The 6,799-nt window shown below is 45.0% G+C and overlaps 1 protein-coding gene across 2 annotated transcripts in view; it reads left to right on the top strand.

Moving 5' to 3' along the window:
- The first annotated feature begins 6,070 nt into the window (after nucleotides 1-6,070).
- ZCCHC12 (zinc finger CCHC-type containing 12) overlaps nucleotides 6,071-6,799 on the top strand; it is a 3,567-nt gene continuing 2,838 nt past the window's right edge. Inside the window, exons 1-2 of one of the 2 annotated variants that reach the window (XM_007105756.3) lie at nucleotides 6,071-6,263; nucleotides 6,722-6,773. The gene's annotated coding sequence lies outside the window, so the exon portion shown is untranslated. Of the gene's footprint in view, nucleotides 6,264-6,625; nucleotides 6,774-6,799 lie in introns of those variants that run through there. The other variant, XM_028482935.2, reaches the window with a different exon arrangement.

Here is a 6,799-nt window from a genome sequence, read left to right on the forward strand (position 1 = left end):
CTATGGTCTATTTTGTGTTAATTCTTGCGCATGGTATGAGATAGGAGGTCCACCTTCATTATTTTGTATGTGGATATACAGTTGTCCCTGTGTCATTTGTTGCATAAACTATTCTTCTCCCCCACTGAACGGTCTTGCTATCCTTGTCAAAAATCAATTGACCATAAATGTATGGGTTTATTTCTGGCCTCTCAATTCTGTTCTATTCTGATCTGTATATCTATTCTCATGCCAGTACCAGGCAGTCTTGACTCTAGCTTTTTATAACTTTTGAAATTGGGAAGTGTCAATCTTCAAACTTTATTCTTCTTTCTCAAGATTGTTTTGGCTATTCTGGGTCCCCTGCATTTCCACATGAATTTTACGATCAGTTTGTCAACTTCTACCAAGACGCCAACTGAGACTATGATAGGAATTACACTGAACTCATGGATCAATCTGTATATCGCCACTTTAGCAATATTATGTCTTCCAGTTCATGAAGATGAAATATCTTTCCATTTCTTTCGATCTTTAATTTCTTTCAACAATGTTTTGTGGTTTTCCTTGTAGGAGTCTTGCACTCCTAAAATTTATTCATAAATATTTTATTTTTTGATGCTATTGTAAATTAAATTGCATTCTTAATTTCATTTTTGGATTGTTCGTTGCTAGTGTATAGAAATACAGTTGATTTTTGTATCTTGATCTTGTATCTTACAATCATGCTGAACTAATTTATTCATCCTAGAAGTTGTTTCGTGGTTTCTGTAGGATTTTCTCTACGCAAAATCATGTCCTCTACGAATAGAGATTGTTTTACTTCTTTTTTTCCCAATCCAATGCTGTTTATTTCTTTTTTCTTGCCTAATTTCCCTGGCTAGAACTCCAATACAATGCTGAATAGAAGTGTCAAGAGAGGACATTCTTGACTTGTCTTTATTGCTATGTCATTAATTTATAGTCTTATCTTTATCATTTCATGTTTTCCTAATTTTGCTGGGCATATCTTTTTTGCCTTCTTAAATGTTGAAATGGATACTTAACTCATGAACTTTTTTGGCCTTTCATCATCGCTGAAAGATACTTTTCCTTCTAAGCACTGCTTTAGCTACATCCCACAAGCTTTGATATATTTTCATTACTGTTCAACTACAAATGTTTTAAATTCTATTATCATTCTTCTTTGACCCATCAGTTATTTCAGAGTGTGTACCTTAATTTCCGAACATACAGAGATTTTCCAGTTATCTTTTATATTTATCGATTTATAACTTATTTGCATTATGATCAGATTTCAATTTTTTGAAATTATTGAGACTTGCTTTCTGGCCTAGTACATGGCCAAATTTTATAAATGTTCTGTGTGTGTATTCTATAGTTGTTGGTGGGCAGTGTTCTATACATTGGCTATTAGCTCAAATTATTAATTGTATTGTTCAAATATTCTATATCCTCAGAGACATTTTTTTCTCTCCTTGATCAAATACTGGGAGAGGTGTAAGACCTCCCATTCTGTATATTCGTCTATTTGTCTTTTTAGTAAGTTAACTTTGCCTTTATGTAGTTTGAGGTTTTGTTATAAGTGCATAATCATTCCTGGTGAATTGAACCTTTTATCATTATAAAATAACCCTCTATATCTCTAATAATGCTTTTTGCTTTTAAGTGTATTTTGTCTGATACAAACACAGGTATACAAGTTTTCTATCACTTAAATGTTATTTGCATGATTTATCTCTCTCCATCTTTTTATTGTCAACCTATCTGTATCCTTATATTTTGGACTAGTCTCTCTTAAACAGCATATGGGTGTATTTATTAATCCCATTTGACAATATTTTTTAACGTGAGCATTTAGCCCACAAACATTTAATAAAATTAGTAGTATATTTAGGTTTCAAGCTATCGTTTTATTTTGTGCTTGTATTGTTTCCACCTATGATTTTTTTTCCACCTATGTTTTTTTAACCTCTTATTTCTTGACTTAAAAAATTGACTCAGAATTTTTTTATTCAATTATTTTCCCTCTCTACTCGTTTGGAAATTTATATTCTGTTGCTATTATTTTAATAGTTACATCCTATTAATTCCTACATATGTAATTACCTTATCAAAGTATAAATTTAATAAATACCCAAATCACTTTCGATATGATACAAGGCCCTTAGAAAAGTTGAACTCCATTTATGCCCCTCTGACGTCTTTTCTTATTGTACGGTACTTTATTTTTTTAAAGCAGGATAGACGTTTTTATGATTCCTTCTGTCGTCAGTGTTCACTTACATTGTCCACATACTATCACTTTCCGCAAGCTCTTCATTCTTTCCTGCATTTAGCTCTTCTAAAATCATTTTCTTCCTGAAGTACATCCTTTAGAATTTCCATTAGTGCAATCTGCTGGCGACAAACTCTCCTAGTTTTTGTTTGTTTAAAAATATCCTTGTTTCACCCTCTTGTAGAAGATTTTCATGAAAGACGCTGCCCTCAGGGTCCCAGTTTATTATGCTCAGGGTCTCCTGTAAGCATCCCCATCCCAGCTTTGACTTCTGATGAGCCAAAGCCCTAGTGGGAAGTGCCTGCATGTCCTCAGCTCCTCTGATGAAAGAACGATGTCTATCTCAACAACGTTGCCGGAGATGCTTAAATGAGATAACAGAGGGAAAATTCCTGGCACAGAGGAGGAAGGCAGCTGAAGGTAGCTAATACTGTTTCAACTGAAAGCTTTAGCTCCTAACCTACAGGCTTTTTTTTTTTTTTTTTTTTTTTTTTTTTTTTGCCACCAGGGAAGCCCTAACCTACAGGTTTTTAAGCTTTATGTTTTTGCAATTGGAAAATAAAATGTGGCCTCCTTAGAGCCACCAGAGCTGCATCTTTGCAATTGGAAGTGTCCCCCGACACCCGGCAACATGAGACCAGAGATAAGGGATGTTCACTATACAACATTCTTCCCCTAGCCCTACATGGAGTGACCCTGTCTTTGTTCTAATGACCCCACCCGGGCACCTGATACACAATCCATTTCCTTCCAACATTTTGTCAGAGCTCTGAGATCGAGCCTTTGTCTTTTATGATGCCACCATGTCCAACTGCAGATCACCTGATTTGGTGATGAAGCTATTTAAATTCGGAACAAGAGTGTGCTGAGAGGCTAGGGTCAGATTTCACAGCACTGGTGAGCCGAAGGAGGAGTCTGAAGGTAACCCATGAGCTAGCTACAGCCGGCATCACCCTTGACTCTGCCGGGTGACCAACCTGCCTTCTCTCTACCTCCACCACCCTCCACCCTCTGCCCGCCCCCCCCCCCCACTGTTCCGTCCACAAGAGAAAGGCCACACTCCTGAGATGCAGGGGGCTTCATCTCCAAATTGGGATTGTCTACTCCAAGGCATTCTAAGTATTGGGGTTGGAAATAAGAAAGCAGAAAGGAGCAGGTAACACATGTTAGCAGGCTAAAGAGGAACCCAACAGCAGCCGAAGGACATCAGATTGTTCACTTGCTTCCAAATGTCAGCAGACAAGGGACTTCCCTGGTGGTCCAGTGGTAAAGAATCCGCCTTCCAATGCAGGGATCTCGGGTTCGATCCCTGGTCGGGGAACTAAGATCCCACGTGCTGCGGGGCAGCAAAGCCCACGCGCCACAACCACAGAGCCCACGTGCCCTGGAGCCCGCATGCCACAACTAGAGAGAAGCCCGCGGGCCACAGTGAAAGATCCCGCAAGCGGCAACTAAGACCCAACGCAGCCAAAAATAAAATAATAATAAAGAAAAAAAAGCACCAAATGTCAGCAGTCAAGAACAAGCAGCAGCAGCAACTTTGCACTTGTGCAGTGCATGCTGCCACCACCCTGACCCCCAAAAGCCCCACGGGGACCTCCTAGTCACACTCTACGTGAAGGAAAGGAGACATGTTTTCCCAGAACCAGAAGTGAGGGAAAATAGAGTGTTGTGAGCTGAAATGCATCCCCCCCAAATTCATATGTGGAAGCCCTAGCCCCCAATACCTCTCCTGTATTTGGAGATAGGGACTTTAAAAAGGTGATGAAGTCAAAATGAGGCTGATAGGGTGGGTCTTAATCCAAACTGACTGGGGTCCTTATAAGAAGAGGAAGTTTGAACATCAGGGACTAGAGCACACAGAGCGATGACCCCGTGAAGAGGCAACAAGAGAGCGGCCATCTGCAAGCCAAGGAGAGAGGCGGCAGGAGAAACCAATCCCTGTGGGCACCTTGATCTTGGTCTTCCAGCCTCCAGAACTGTGAGAAAATAAATAAGTTTCTGATGTTTAATCCACCAAGTCTGTGATACCTTGTTATGGCAGCCCCAGCGCCCTAATACATGGAGCCACTGGCTTCACCGCCGATTCACTCCAGGCTGCCCTGCATGCCATTTCCATGGAGTTACTCCTCCGAGGCCAGTGATGCCAAATCCAGCGAAGGACAGGTCCCCTCAACCTGTCCTTAGCTCACAGAAGAGCAGCCTAGCAACCTGTCTTCAAGTTGAGAAATGGAAGAGTTGTATCAGTAGCAGAGAGCTGTGTGTAAGCAAATTGTGTTTCGTTTCTTGCACTTTGTCAAGTACAAATGGAAGGAGGAAAATATGAATGAAGAAAGATCGCAGGGGAATGGTTCTTAACCACTATTTAAATATCTACAGGACTTCCCTGGTGGTCCAGTGGGTAAGACTGTGCTCCCAGTGCAGGGGACCCGGGTTCGATCCCTGGTCGGGGAAATGGAGCCCGCATGCCGCAACTACTAAGAGTCCGCCTGCTGCAACTGAGACCTGGCGCCACCAAAATAAATAAATAAATATTTTAAAAAACATCTACAAAGCTATGGACTCGGCAAAATACAGAGTCTGTATTAGTTGCCCATGGCTGCTGTAATTCATCACCGCAAACTTGGTGGTTTAAAAACAGAGAAATTTATTCTTTCCTAGTTCTGGAGGCCAGAAGTTCAACGTCAGTGTCTCTGGGCAGAGCTGTACTCTCTTCCTTGCCTCTTCCAGTTTCTGGTGGCTACCAGCGTTCCTTTGCTTGTGACCACGCCATCCCAATGTCCGCCGCAGTCTTCACGTCACATTCTCCTACTCTGTGTGCATCAGCCCTCTCTCTTCCTCTCTCATAAGAACGCTTGTGGTCAGTTGTGGGGCCCGCTCAGATGATCCCGGATGATCTCCGCCACATCAAGATTCTTACTTTAACCGCACCTGCAAAAACTCTTTTACTTGATAAGGTAACATTTACATGTTCCAGAGATTAGGACTTGATATGTTTGGGTGGACATTATTCAGCCTCCTACAGAGTCCAAAATCTTTGCGTACAATTTCAGGAAGATCATGGACTCCAGGAGGAACATCTGCCCTGGCGTTGCATTTCACCATAGGTATGCTGTGAACAGATACGCTGGAGGCAGGTCTATTATCCACCACCCTCTTGACACCTCAGAATCAACTACAGTGCTGGTTAAAAATACAAAATCCCACCCCCCAGCTCTAGCCCTCGTCAGTCAGAATCTCCCAGAGGCCGGGCCCAGGAATCTGCATTTCCAACAAGCTCCCCCAAATGATTGAGGCAGCCAGCCTTGCACGCATACTTTAGTGAGTATTGGTTAAGAGCCGGAGTGCCCAAGTCCCCTCACTGTTCAATGGACGTGGTACTGCCACCTCCTTCACAGTAAAAAAAAAAAAAAAAAAAAAAAAAAAGTCTGTGCGAGCTGTTTGCACAAAGAAAGCGCTAACGCTCTTCTCTTTTCTCCACTCCGCCTCTACGAAGGTGAAGAACTTTTATTGCTTATTTGATTTCCATTCCGCCTCATGTTTAATGCACCTGGCTTCAAGGCCCAGGGTTGAGGCGAGGAAGAGAGGGAGAGGGGAAGACTCGAAAACTCCTCCAGTCCCCGCAACCAAGCTGCACTTGAAGTCCCGGGGACCTGCTGGTCACCGCCCCCCGCCCCTCGGCCGCCGGCGCACATTTGCATCCTGCCCGAGGCGGCGCGGGGAGTCCGCCCCCGCGCTCCGTTGATTGGCCCCGCCTGCCAGCTCGTCACGCTCTTTTGTCTCGGGGGGCAGAGGATAAAAGCAGCCGCGGCTGCCGTGGGAACCGTGCTGCCTCGACTCGGCTACCACTCGCTGGGTGGCCGTGCGTAGCAGCTCCGTCGGGCGGTCCCGGGTCGCTCAGCGGCCGAGGAGGCGGCCGTCCTTTCCCCCTGCAGGGCCGCGGAGACTGAAGGCGGAATCAGAGCTGTCAACGCCGGAGCGTCCGCTGCCCACCAGCCGAGCACAGGTAAAGAAAGGGGGCGCGATTGCCCCGCGAGGAGAGAGGAGGGGGAAGCCCTACCAGGACTGGGCGGCTCCCCGTTTGGGAAATCGAGGACTGTGCGGCAGGGGGAGGAGCCCTCCCGCGGCCCGGCTGCGCTGAGGGAGGAAGTGGGGTTCCACTGGCTGCTGCCGAACGGGTAGGATTTGCCTGGATTGAGAGGGGGCGCGTTTTCGGGGGGACGTGGCAAGGGGCGCGTTGGTATTGGGGGGAGAATCGCAAAGTGTCTGCCTTGAACCCCTTTGCATCTCCTCATCCCTTCCTGGGGGAGGAATACGTGGGTGTGAGGTGGGAAGGGGCGCTTGGGTGTTGGGGGCAGAATCGCAAAGTGTCTGCCTTGAACCCCTTTGCATCTCCTCATCCCTTCCTGGGGGAGGAATACGTGGGTGTGAGCGTCCAACTCCTATTCCCTTTCTCCTTGGCAGGCGACCAAAGCCGAATCCGAACTTGAATTCTGTGCGGCTGATTGCAGAGCTGGTAGGGCGACGATTTCCCGGGGGAAA

The sequence above is a fragment of the Physeter macrocephalus genome, chromosome 21 (genome assembly GCF_002837175.3).
Source record: "Physeter macrocephalus isolate SW-GA chromosome 21, ASM283717v5, whole genome shotgun sequence".
Classification (NCBI taxonomy): domain Eukaryota; kingdom Metazoa; phylum Chordata; class Mammalia; order Artiodactyla; family Physeteridae; genus Physeter; species Physeter macrocephalus.